The sequence below is a fragment of the Crocuta crocuta genome, unplaced genomic scaffold, assembly GCF_008692635.1.
Source record: "Crocuta crocuta isolate KB4526 unplaced genomic scaffold, BGI_CrCroc_1.0 scaffold1653, whole genome shotgun sequence".
NCBI lineage: Eukaryota > Metazoa > Chordata > Mammalia > Carnivora > Hyaenidae > Crocuta > Crocuta crocuta.
In genome coordinates, this window is record NW_027531537.1 from 13,216 (window position 1) to 27,489 (window position 14,274).

The 14,274-nt window shown below is 36.5% G+C and overlaps 1 long non-coding RNA gene across 1 annotated transcript; it reads right to left on the reverse strand.

The window, feature by feature from the left end:
* Nucleotides 1-6,016: 6,016 nt before the first annotated feature.
* LOC144238791 (uncharacterized) lies at nt 6,017-10,821 on the reverse strand. The gene is made up of 3 exons (XR_013337211.1): nt 10,788-10,821; nt 8,645-9,013; nt 6,017-6,401 (listed from the first exon to the last, which is right to left on the reverse strand). It is a non-coding gene; the product is annotated as an uncharacterized LOC144238791 (long non-coding RNA).
* Between the last annotated feature and the right edge of the window lie 3,453 nt (nt 10,822-14,274).

The window sequence follows — 14,274 nt, forward strand, 5'->3', positions numbered from 1 at the left end:
CCAGATCCAGAGATTCAGGCCAACATTCTGCATACCTCACTAGCTATCTGTAAAGATTTGGTCTCATTGCCATTGGGAGTGTGTACAAGGACCCAGTCATGAGATGGGAGGTGTGTATGTGGTAAGGCACATAGAGCATTTCATTTTCCCATGGGCCAGTTGGGGAAGCATCCACAGGCAAAGCATCCCTAGTGGCATTTGGGCAGGCTTTCTGAAGCAGTCCATGGCATACATGGTAAAATCCACATTCCTTTGATTCCCTCCAAGAGCCCTATCTGCTATTCTCCCAGCTGATCCCTTCTTCCTAGTCACATCGCACATGTCAGTATTCGGGTTGAGGTGAGAAAGAAGTAGGTCTTTTTGGCTGCATTTCACATAGCTAGAGATGGCTCCAATGTCACCACTCTCACTATTCATTATTATACCAAACCCCTGTCAAATGCAATAAAATAAGAAAAGGAAATATTTAGTATCAATTGGGTAGGAAGAAATTAAACTATGTTCATAGGTGACATGCCAATGTTGAAAATTCCAACACCCCCCCCCCTAACACACACATATTCACAAACCCTTCCGGATCTAATAAGAAATTATAACCATGTTTCAGGATATAAGAATAATATACAACAATCAATTGCTTTCCTATATACAAGAAATAAATGATTAGACTTCAAGGGGGAATTAATATTGGTGAAGTAGTAGGAGGACATTAAGCTTACCTCATACCTTGAATACAGGTAGATAAATATCAATTCATTCTGAATACCAGAAAATCAATCTGAAGACTGAGAGAACAAAATGTACAACTAGAAGGAGAAAATAGGCCACATCATGGAAGGAGAAGGAAACCTAATAGGCTTTCCTAACACACAGAAGACAGAGAACTAGATAAAATGCCAAGACAGAGGAATTCATCCCAAAAGAAGGAACAAAAGGAGATTACGACCAGGGGTCTAATCAAAGTAGATGTAGGTAATATGCCTGAATAATCTTTAAAACAACAATCATAAGGTTACTATCTGGGCTTGAGAAAAGCATAAAAACATCAGGAAGTTATTGCACAGATGAAAGACCTAAAAACTAGTCAGGCTGACACAAAAACATGTTTAATCGAGATGCAAAACCAGCTGGTTGTAATGACCACAAGGATGGAAGAAGCAGAGGAATTAGTAAGTGATAATAAAGATAAGATTATGGAAAATGATGAAGCTGAAAATAAGAGAGAAAAAATACTGGATCAAAATGTAGACTTAGCAATTCCATAAAGCATAATAAAATATTCATAAGAGTCCCAGGAAAATAAGAGGGGAAAAGGAGGAGAAGGTATATTTATGCAAATTGCTGCTGAAAATTTCCCTAATCTGGGGAAGTACAAAGACATCCAAATCCAGGCACAGAGAACTCCCATCAAAATCAACTAAAGAACGCTAACATAAAGATATATTGTATTAAAAATTGCAAGTTACATAGATATGGAATGAATCCTGAAAGCAGCAAGGGAAAATAAATCCCTAAACTATACGGGAAGACAAATACGGTTCACAGCAGAATTCTCCACAGAAACTTGCAGACAAGAAGGGAGTGGCATGTTGTATTTAAGGTGATGAATAGTAAGATTATGCAGCCCAGAATGCTTTATCCAGCAAGGTTGTCATTCAGAATAGAAAGAGAGATAAAGAGGATCCTAAACAAACTAAAACTAAAGGAGTTTATGACCACTAATCGAGCCCTGAAAGAAATATTAAAGAGGACACATTGAGTAGGAAAGAAAGAACAAAAGCAATAAAGAATGGAAAGGAAGGAACAAAGAAAATCTCCAGAAACAACGACTTTACATGCAATAGAATGACACTAAATTAATATATATTAATAATAATTCTGAATGTAAATAGACTAAATACTCCAAACAAAAGACATAGATTATTAAACATGTAGATTATTTTGAGTACTATGGACATTTTAACAATGTTTGGTTTTCCATTGATGAGCATGGATTGCTTTTCCATTTCTTTGTGTGCTCCAAAATTTTTTTCCTAAGTGTTGTATAGTTTTCAGAGTACAGAGTTTTTACCTCTTTAGTTACATTCATTCCTAGGTATCTTATTGTTTTGATGAAGATGAAAACAGGACAGATTCCTTGAATTCTTTTTCTGCCACTTCATTATTGGAATATAGGAATGCAAAAGATTTTGCATGCTGCTTTTATATCTGGCATGGATGCAAAAATTCTCAACAAGATGCTATCAAATCAAATCCAAGAGTAAATTAAAATAATATTCACCATGATCAAGAGGGATTTATTCCTGGGTTGCAAGTCTGGTTCAATATTCACAAATGAATCAATGTGAAACACAACATTAATAAAATAAAGGATAATAACCATGTGATCCTGTCCATAGATTCAGAAAAAAACATTAAAAAAATATATAGCATCCATTCTTGATAAAATCCTCAACAAAAATAGAGATAGATTCAGGTTTTTTCTTCTGCATGTTGCTGTCCAGCACCATCTGTTAAAGAGGCTGTCTTTTTTCCATTGGATACTCTCTCCTGCTTTGTCAAAGATTAGTTGGCTGTACACTTTTGGGTACAATTCTGAGTTCTCAATTCTTTTCCATGGTCTATGTGTCTGTTTTTGTGGCAATACCATACTGTCTTGATGATGACTGCTTTGTAGTAGAGGTTAAAGTCTGGGACGGTGATGCCTCCCATTTTAGTTTTCTTCTTCAATATTACTTTGGCTATTCGGTGTCAGCTATTCTATTCCATAACTCTACACTCGAAAAACAAACAATTCAGTGAAGAAATGGGCAGAGGATATGAACAGACACTTTTCCAAAGAGGACATCCAGATGGCCAACAGACACATGAAATGATGCTCAGCATTCCTCCTCATCAGAGAANTTAGGAGGAACTTAACGGAGGACTGTGGGAGAGAAGAACGGGGGAAATAGTAAGGGAGAGGGAGGGAGGCAAACCATGAGAGACTCTTGAATTCTGAGAACAAACTGAGGACTGATGGGGATAGGGAGGAGGGGAAGGGGAGTAATGGGCATGGAGGAGGGCACTTGTTGGGATGAGCACTGGGTGTTATATGAAAACCAACTTGACAATAAACTATTAAAAAAATAGAGATAGATTGAAGGTACCTCAACATTATAAAGGTCATATATGAAAGACCCACATCTAATATCATCCTCAATGGGGAAAGACTGAGGGCCTTTCCCCTATGGTCAGGAACAAGAGAAGGATGACTACTGTCACCATTGTTATTTAACATACTACTGAAAATCCTAGCCTCAGTGATCTGAAAAGAAAAAGAAATAAAAGCATCAAATCAGCAAGGAATAAGTCAAAATTTTCCTATTTTCTGACAGCATGGTACTCTATGTAGAAAACCTGGAGGAATCCATCAAAATATTGTTAGATCTGATACACAAATTCAGCAAAGTTGTAGGATACAAAATTAATGTACAGAATGCTGTTGCATTTCTATGCACTAATAATGAAGCTGCAGAAATAAAAATCAAGGAATCAATCTAATTTACAATTATACCAATATCCATAAGATTCCTAGGAATCTGTCTAACCAAGGAGGTAAAAAATCTGTGCTCTCAATACCAAAATACACTTATGAAAACTTGTAGATGAAACAAAGTAATGGAAAAATATTCCATGCACATTGATTGGAAGAACAAATGAGGTTAAAATGTATATACTACCCAAAGCAATCTACACACTTAATGCAATCCCTAGCAAAATACCACTAGCACTTTTCACAGAGCTAGAACAAAGAATTCTAAAATTTGTATGGAATTAAAATAGACACTATGACCCAACAATAGCACTGCTAGGAATTTACCCAAGGGATACAGGTGTGCTGATGCATAGGGGCACATGTAATCCAATGTTCATAGCAGCACTCTCAATAATAGCCAAAACATGGAAAGAGCCTAAGTGTCCATCAACGGACGAATGAATCTAGAAGATGTGATTTATCTATACAATGTAATACTAAATGGCAATGAGAAAGAATGAAATCTGGCCATGTGTAGCAACACGGATGGACCTTGAGGGTGTTATGCTGAGCGAAATAAGTCAGGTAGAGAAGGACAGATGCCATATGTTTGGACGTATAGGAGAATTCGGAGGAACTTACCGGAGGACCGTGGGGGGGAAGAATGGGATAAAATAGTGGGGGAGAGGGAGGGAGGCAAACCATAAGAGACTCTTCAATGCTGAGAACAAACTGAGGACTGATGAGGGTGGGGTGGAGGGGAAGGCGGGTGATGGGCATGGAGGAGGGCACTTGTTGGGATGAGCACTGGGTGTTATATGGAAGCCAACTTGACAATAAACTGCTAAAAATAAAATAAAATAAAATAAAATAAAATAAAATAAAATAAAATAAAATAAAATAGACCCTGAATAGTCAAAACAATTTTGAAAAAGAAAAGCAAAGCTGGATGCATCACAGTTCTGGATTTCCCGCTATAGTTCAAAGGTTTATTGATCATAAAAGTATGGTATTGGCACAAAAGCAGACACATAAATCAATGGAAATGAATAGAAAACCAAGAAATGGACCCACAAATATATGGTCAACTAATCTTCAACAAAGCAGGAAAGAATATCAAGCGGGAAAAAGACAGTCTGTTCAACAAATGGTGATGGTAACACTATAGTAACATGCAGAAGAATGAAACTGGACCGACTTCTTACACCATACTCAAAAATAAATTCAAAATTAATGAAAGACCTAAGTGTGAGACAGGAACCTATCAAAATCCTAGAGGAGAACACAGGCAGCAACCACTTTGACATCAGTAGTCACAACTTTTTACTAGACATGTCTCTGAAGGCAAGGAAAACAGAAGCATAAATGAACTATTGGGACTTCATTGAGATAAAAAGCTTCTGCACAGCAGGCCACCTCGGTGACTCAGTCCATTAAGTTCTGGACTTTGTCTCAGGTCATGACCTCACAGTTTGTAGGTTCAAGCACCACGTCAGGCTCTGTGCTGAGAGTACAAAGCCTGGAGCCTGCTTAAGTTTCTATGTCTCCCCCTCTCTCTGCCCTTACCCACTCACATTCTCTCTCTCTCTCTTAAAAATAAATAAACATTCAAAACAAATTTTTTCAAATCTTCTGCACAGCAAAGGAAATAAAGAACAAAACTGAATGGTAACCTACAGAATCGAAGGAGATATTTGAAAATGACATAACTGATAAATAATTAGTATGCAAAATCTATAAAGAACTTATCAAACTCAACACCCAAAAATCAAATAATCCAATAAAGAAATGGGTAGAAGACATGAATAGGCACTTTTCCAAAGAAGACATTCAAATCGCTAATAAACAGATGAATATATTCTCAACATAACTCATCATCAGGAAATCCAAACCAAAACTACAATGAGATATCCCCTCACACATGGCATAATGGCTAAAATTAACAACACAGGAAACAAAAGATTTTGGCAAGGACGTGGAAAAAGGGGAACCCTCTTGCTCTTTTGGTACAACAGACAACTGGTACAGACACTCTGGAAAACAGGGAGTTTCTTCAAAAAGTTAAAAATAGAACTACCCTATAAGTCACTAATTGCACCACTAGGTATTTACATAAAGGATACAAAAACACTGATGCAAAGGAGTGTCCCAGACTATGAGTCTGGAGTCCTCTCTTGTCCAGCAAAAGAGCAGATACAGAATTGAGTATGGGAGAGGCTAATATCTGGGAGGAGACAAGAGCTCCAAACAGGGGTTTCATCTCTATATTTTCTGAGCTCGCAAGATATTACTCACATGGTGAACATGAAGAAAACAAGATCTTACACACATGAATGTGGAGAAAAAAATCAGTAATCATTAACTTGTGTAAGAAGCAAAAGGTCTGGGAGGTAAGTGGAGTTTGTGATCAAAGTACAATAGTATATTGGCATCAGACGGAAATTAATTTCCTGCAGATGATATGACAAGTTACTTATACAGTTTGATAGTGTGGTGAAGACTAATTTCAGCAATGGTAGCAGAGGCTATAATTATTACTGTAGCTAGGATTCCCATGATTAAGAAGTCTTTGCATGGTTAATGAATACCAGTGACAGAGATCATATCAGATGTAAATCAGGGGTATATGCAATTGCCAGCCTGGTTAGACAGGTGTTTAAGGATTCCTCATGTTATATCAGGGTCAAGTTCTTGCGTTTGTGGAGTGGATTCAGGATGATGAGTCAATGAAGAGGCTTCTTCCATCTTGAAAAACTGGGAGTGGTGGTCGCTTATTCAGAGTCATTCTCTGGAAATCCTGGTTGATTGAAACATATTCTGGGAGTCTCCACCACGCCATGATATGGCTTCACCAACTGAGGGGGAATCCACAGAGGTTGGGAATCTGAAAGAACACAAGCATATCTTTGACCCCAGGTGAGAAGTTTGAAGCAGCACCATAAGATGACAGGGTTTATCTAATTTAGAAGAATGTAACTCAGCTGTGGTTAGTCCTTGAGACTCAAGATTTAAAATCTTAAGAGATCATAGCGTGATCAAGGAGAAGTTCAGGTTTTAATGTAGACAGCCATGAGTAATTACCCCTTTTTAAAAAGTATTTTTTGAGTTTATTTTGTGATTCGTTCTACAATTGTTTGGCCTTGTGGATTATAAGGAAATTTAATTTTATCTGCCATTTCCTTCTGCCTTTATTTCCCACATCATTGCCCCCTGAGCAATTTTGACCCTTAAAATCTGTAAGGTTGCTGAGGGTAGATGGTCTCCTCTTCTGTAACTTATTCTTTCTGAATAAGGGTATAGAGATGTCCCTACTTATGGGTCAACATTGTTCAGTTAGGGTAGGTATAGGGGAGTTACAAAAGGGAAAGACAGAGTTCAGGGGAAACAGAGCCTCCTTGAGTAGAAAGGATCATCTGTCTACTGGTAGTTATAGTATTCCAACAAGAGTCACAAAACTATGACAGAAAGACTCAGAAATGGACATGATTATAAGATCTAATGCAATTGACAAGGAAATTCAGTTATTTCTGTGGCACATAATACTTTAATAATCAGAATATCAAGTGATGACCTTATTAAAAATATTAAAACTAGGAAATGCAAATAATCTCTAGAATAGTTAGAACATATAATCAACTGTAACCAAAGGCTGAATATTTGACAGTGCTTCGAGAGTAACTTAACATACCAAAGTTAATTGGTCAAAAAGATTTCATTTACAATTTAAAGTTTGGGAAATTTGTAAAAGCAGACAAACAAACAAACAAACAAACAAACAAACAAAAACCTTCAGAATGTTATAAAATGCAACGCATGTTTAGTCAGACCCAAATATCCTTAGTGTCTCTGCAATAAGAAGCCAAAATGAGACAAATCTTGTTTAGTAATCAATGCTTTCACATTCTAGCCTATTTAGAAAAGGCCTGGACGTCCAACGAATTCAATCCCAATTTATCATGCAAGAAATACTTTTCAAGTTACTAAGCCTTTTAAAGCCACCTTAACAATTACCCATGAAAACTATGAGATAAAGTTTCTCAGATTTTTCCAGCTTTCCAAAGGCAAGAAGTCTTGTGAGTTTTCACTAAAGTGTCTGTAAACACCATAAGGGCANACCAAAGGCTGAATATTTGACAGTGCTTCGAGAGTAACTTAACATACCAAAGTTAATTGGTCAAAAAGATTTCATTTACAATTTAAAGTTTGGGAAATTTGTAAAAGCAGACAAACAAACAAACAAACAAACAAACAAACAAAAACCTTCAGAATGTTATAAAATGCAACGCATGTTTAGTCAGACCCAAATATCCTTAGTGTCTCTGCAATAAGAAGCCAAAATGAGACAAATCTTGTTTAGTAATCAATGCTTTCACATTCTAGCCTATTTAGAAAAGGCCTGGACGTCCAACGAATTCAATCCCAATTTATCATGCAAGAAATACTTTTCAAGTTACTAAGCCTTTTAAAGCCACCTTAACAATTACCCATGAAAACTATGAGATAAAGTTTCTCAGATTTTTCCAGCTTTCCAAAGGCAAGAAGTCTTGTGAGTTTTCACTAAAGTGTCTGTAAACACCATAAGGGCATTCTTAATAGATTGCAGCATTTGGGTAAGGATACCGTCAAAGGGAATCTTTTGGTCCTTTAAAAGGTTAGATTTTTCCCATTGACAAAGGAGGGAGTCAGCGTTCTCTGGGTGTAGAGGTGCTGAAGGGCCTGGCTGAAAATAAGGAGGGTTAAGTTCCTTGAAAAAATTTTTTATTTACTTTGGGTGGGTCTCCATCTTCATAAACATCATCTGCACTCAGGGGGAGAATGGCCATAGGGACAATAGACCATGTAAGGATAACCTCAGGCAGAATATTGGGGCTTTCCGTATGGTGTGCCTTTAGCATTTATCTATTAATTTCCAAATATCTAGGTAAAAGGCTTGAAGGTTCCTTGCTCAGGAAACCAAGGACAATGTTGCTGGATAATCATTAATAATTTAAGAAGTGCTATACAAATGTATTGTTTCTGTTCTGGGGAAAGGGAGTCTCCCATAATGATTCTCTCAAAAGTTCCCAGGCACCGAATCCTAATATAGTTTTGCTTTCCTCTTACTTCGTAAGGAGAGATTGTACTAACCTGCACTTTTTCTTTTTTAGAACTCTAGTTGTTCCACGGAGTTTTGCAGTCCTTGAGTTATGTTGGCTTCTTAGCCACGTCAGCTTCTAGTCACATTGGTCTCTAACCATGTCGCCTTCTTAGCCATATTGGCTTCAAATGACTTCCCCTTCTGTCACTTCCACTTCTTAGTTACATTGGCTTTTCTTCTAATCATGTCATCTGCTATTACATTGCCTTCTGTCACATTGCCTTTTAGTCACATCGCCTTCTATTATGTCGGGTTTTCTTCTAATCACGTAGGCTTCCAATCATGTCAGTTTCACATTGCCTTCTGTCATGTTGGGGACAATATCTGTCACAGACTATGAGTCTGGAGCTCCCTCATGCCTAGCAAGAGCACAGATGCAGAATTGAATACGAGAGAAGCTAATGTCTGGGAGCTTCTCTCCATATTTATTGAGCTCACATGATATTACCCACGTGGTGAACATGAAAAAAACAAAACAAGTTCTTACACGCGTGAATGTGGAGAAAACAATCAGACAGTAATCATTAACTTGTGTAAGAAGCAAAGGTCTGGGAAGCAAGTGGAGTTTGTGATCAAAGTACGATAGTATATTGGCATCAGATGGAAATTAATTTCCTGTGTGTGATATAACAAGTTACTCATGATCCAATTACAATATCCTGCTCGCTAACCTCAGGAACTTTTGCCCCATGGTGGTGGCTTTCCACCCTAAGCTTTTTTCTAACGCGTTTATGTAAGTAGAACTTATTTTCCCACAAAGGGGCACATGCACTCCAATGTTATAGCAGTATTATCAGCTACAGCCAAATAATAAAAAGAGCCCAAATATTCATCAACTGATGAATGACTAAAGAAGATGTGGTATATAAATACAATGGAAGATTACTCAGCCATTAAAGACAATGAAATCTTGCCATTTGCAATGACACGGATGCAGCTAGAGTGTATTAGGCTAAACGGGATAAGTTAGTCACAGAAAGACAAATACCATATGATTTTACTCATAGGTGGAATTTAAGAAACAAAACAGATAAAGATATGGGAAGAAAGAAATAAAAAGAGGGAAGCAAAACATAAGAGACTCAATGACAGAGAACAAACTGAGGGTTTCTGGAGGGGAGTTGGTTGGAAAATTGTCTAAATGGGTGATGGCTATTAAGGAGGGCACTTGTGATGAGCCCTGAATGTTATGTTTATGATAAATCACTAAGTATTACTCCTGAAATCAATATTACACTATATATTATACACCTATAATTTAAATAAAGAGTTGAAACAAACAAAAAATTTATTTATGATAAAAAAACAGTATCATTTACATTACCATCAAATAAATAAAATGCTTAGGTATAAATATGACACATGTGTAAGAGATATGTGATATGAGGGATTTTATAAAACCCTGATGAAATTAATTAAAGAACTAAATAAATGAAGGGATATTTCGTGTTCATGGATAGGAAGACTCAGTAATGTAAGATGTCAGTTCTTCCCAAGTTAGCATAGAGATTTAACACAATTCAGGTAAGAATTCCAAGAAGTTATTTTGTGGCTATAAATAAGTGGAATCTGAAGTTTACATAGAGAGGCAAAACACCCAATGTTGACGGCATAATATTGAAGGAGATGAGCAAATCAGAGGACTGACACTACCCCAGCTTCAAAACTTATATTAAAGCTATAGTAATCAAGACAGTGTCATATTGGTGAAAGAATATGCAAATTGATCAGTGGAACAGAATAGAGAGCTCAGACAAAGTNCAAATGGTATTGGATCAATAGACCCAGACCTTACACCATTCACAAAAGTTAACTCATAATGGGTCACAGACATTAATGCATAAAACAACAGTATAATACTCCAAGAGATAACATAAAATATCTAGGTAACCTTACGGTTGGCAATCACAATGATGTGATTCTGTTAAAAAAATTATATTAAGTTAAAACGCTTAAAAAACATTTTTTCTCCAAATACACTGTGAAGAGAATGGAATCCACAGATTGGAAGAAAATATTTGCCAAGATGTATCTTATTAAAGAATATTAACCCAAATATACAAATAATTCTTAAAACTCAAATAATTTTAAACATGAATAGCCCAGTTAATAATGGGGAATAGACTGGGGTACCTGAGTGGCTCAGTCAGTTAACCATCTAACTCTTGATTTCAGCTCAGGCCATGATCTCACAGTTTGTTACTTTGATCCCTGCATCAGGCTTTGTGATGACAGCATAGAGCCAAAAAAGACCTTGAATACTTAAGGCGATCTTGAAAAAGAAAAGCAAAGTTGGAGGTATACAGTCCCAGGTTTGAGGATGTATTAAAAATCTGTAGTAATTAAAACAGTATGGTACTAGCACAAAAATAGACATATATATCAGTGGAACAGGATGGAGAATAAAGAAATAAACTCATATTTTTATGGCCAATTAATCTAGGACAAAGGAGGTAAAAATATACAATGGGGAAAAGACAGTCTCTTTAGCAAATGGTGTTGGGAAAGCTGGACAACTACATGCAAAAGAATGAAAATGCACCACAATCTTACACCATAAAAAAATGAATTCAAAATGGATTAAATACCTAAATATGAGACATTAAACAATAAAATTCATAAAAGAAAATATAGGCAGTGATTTCTGTGGCATCAAATGTAGAAACATTTTCTTTAGATATGTCTTTTCTGTCAAGGAAAACAAATACAAATATAAACTATTGGGACTACATCAAAATCAAAAGCTTTTGCACAGCAAATAAAACTATATGAAATAAATGCAATATATGGAATGGGAGGAGGTATTTGGAAATGCTTTAATCTCATAAGGGATTAATATCTAAAATATATAAAGAAATTATACAACTCAACACACAAAAAATAATCCAATTAAAAATGGACAAATGACTTTAATAGACATTTTTCCAAATAAGGCATCCAGATGGCTGATAGACACATGAAAAATGCTCAACGTCAGTAATCATAAAGAAAATGTAAATAAAAACTGCAATGTATATCATTTTACACTTAACAGAATGATTGAAATAAAAAACACAAGAAATAACAAGTGTTGGCAAGGATTTGAAGAAAAAGGAACTCTTACGCACTGTGGGTGGGAATGCAAATTGGTCCATCCACTGTGGAAAATACTTGAAAATTCCTTAAATAATTGAAAATAAAATGACCATATTATCCATTCATTCCGTATCTGGATTTTTACCAAAATTAAACAAAAACACTAATTCTGAAAAATATATATACCTTCTTTTTATTGCAACATTATTTACATCAGCCAAACTATGGAAGCAACCCAAGTGTTCATGGATAGAGAGATAGATAGATAGATAGATAGATAGATAGATAGATAGATAGATAGATGATAGAGAATACATATTTTTGGAATATCACTCAGTCGTAAAAAGAATGAGGTCTTGACATTTGCAACAATATGAATGGACCCAGAATGTATAATGCTAAGTGAAATAAGTCATTCAGAGACAGATAAATACCATGAAATTTCACTCGTATGTGGAATTTGATGAAGTTTTGGGGTGATGGTGGGGTGATCCAGAGCCAACAACCAAGAAAGAATTCTTGAAGACATCTTTGGTGCAAAAAGTTGATTTTATTAAAGCAAGGGGACAGAACCTGTGGGCAGAAGAGCTGCCCTGGGGTCGTGACAGGTAACTCCTTATATATCCTCAGGTTGGGAAGGGGTCAGGGATAAAGCAAGTCTATAAGAAATTTTGGAAGCAAGGTTTCCAGGACCTTGAGAGGTTAGCTGTTACTAAGGAAATTCGATTTATTACAGTTTAGTAAAATCTCAGTCATGAGACCCTTCAGATATACATCGGAGGCCAAAACTTGGAGTATGATTGCAGCATATATCTTGGGGCAGTTGAGATGATGGAAGTAGATTAATAGGATCCTTGAGGTTCGGATAATGTTAAGCTAAGATTCTCTTTTTCCCGGAGCAAAGTGTCATCGTCTGCGGCAGCTGAGCTCCTAGAGGGAAGCCACTCTGCTGGTTTCAAGGACTTGACAATGGGCTATATGCAGTAAGGGAATTTAATTTTTCACTTGCTTTAGTTTCCCACATCACTATGGCAAGCACTTAAACCTCTTTCCTTTGTCTTGGGTAGCCAGGAGTGCCCAAGGAATATCACACATATTCCACCTGGAAGGGGGTGCTGTTAGCCTATACTTTGTCCTCAGCTTGCCCCATGCTCCCTCATCAGAATTTATGAAGCAAAACAAATGAACAAAGAAAAAAAGACACAAATAAGAAAACAAAATCTTTAAAAACAGTGAACAAACTGGTGGTAACCAGAGGAGAAGTGGTTAGGGCAGTGGATAAAATAGAGGAGATTAAGGGTTACACTTATGTTTTCTTTTTAAAAGATGATTTGTTTATTTTGAGAGCAAGGGGAGAGTCAGAGAGAGGGAGAGAGAGAATACCAAGCAGCCTCCATGAACCATATCATGATATGAGCCAAAACCAAGAGCCGGATGCTTAACTGACTGAGCCACCCAGGTACTCCAAGAGTACACTTATATTGATATCTTGATGAGCACTGAGATGTGTCAAATTGCTGAATCATTACATTGTATATCTGAAACTAGNTTACATTTTTCTAAAGGTATTAATATTTATATTATGCCAAATAACCCCCAACAAAGCATTTTAAGGAAAAAATATATAATGCAAAGGTCTTATTTTTGAATGTGCATTTAATGTTTTTTTTTAATTTTTTATTTATTTTTTATTTTTGAGAGAGAGAGAGAGAGACAGGGTGAGCAGGGGAGGGTCAGAGAGAGAGGGAGACACAGAACCCGAAGCAGGCTCCAGGTTCTGAGCTGCCAGCACAGAGCCCGACGTGGGGCTCGAACCCACAAACAGTGAGATCATGACCTGAGCCAAAGCCGGACACTCAACCGACTGAGCCACACAGGTGCCCCTGAATGTGCATTTAAAACCATGGCAGAGGAAGGGAAGTAAGGATGTCCAAAATCAAATTGAAAATGTAGAATTTTTACCCTGTGAATCTAAAGTCCACATAATATCACTACTGCTATATGTATGAAAACATGAAGATCATTATTATTATATTATTTCAGAACAAAATGGGCATACAATTCCTGTCACATGTTATGAGGATTAATATGGGTGACCCATAAATATACAAGAAGAGCCCTAACAACTTTCACAAGAATTTTCTGGTTCTGTCATCTATTTAGTGTGCCTATAGCCGTAAGAGAGGGATTTGGGGGTGTGGTGTGTCTTAAGAGAAAGAAACTTTATGATCCTCCTATTGATAAACATTAAACAATAATGTGTTATATCACACTTGAACTTCTATGTTGGAAAAGACAAGCAGAGAATTTTGGTCAATCATCTACTTATCTAAATGTTCAGTTTTCCTTATATGTGGAGAACTGTTCCCTATGTTTTACATTTCTGAACAGATAGTCCTTAAGGAAAGAAAAAAATAAGTCTAAGGTATGATGGTCAGTATGTGGAATATATTACTTTGTTTAGACATTCTAAATCAGAAGTCTTTAATTATCTACCCATCATATATCCCCTTCTGAATCCTTTTTATGTAACTCTTAACCCTGT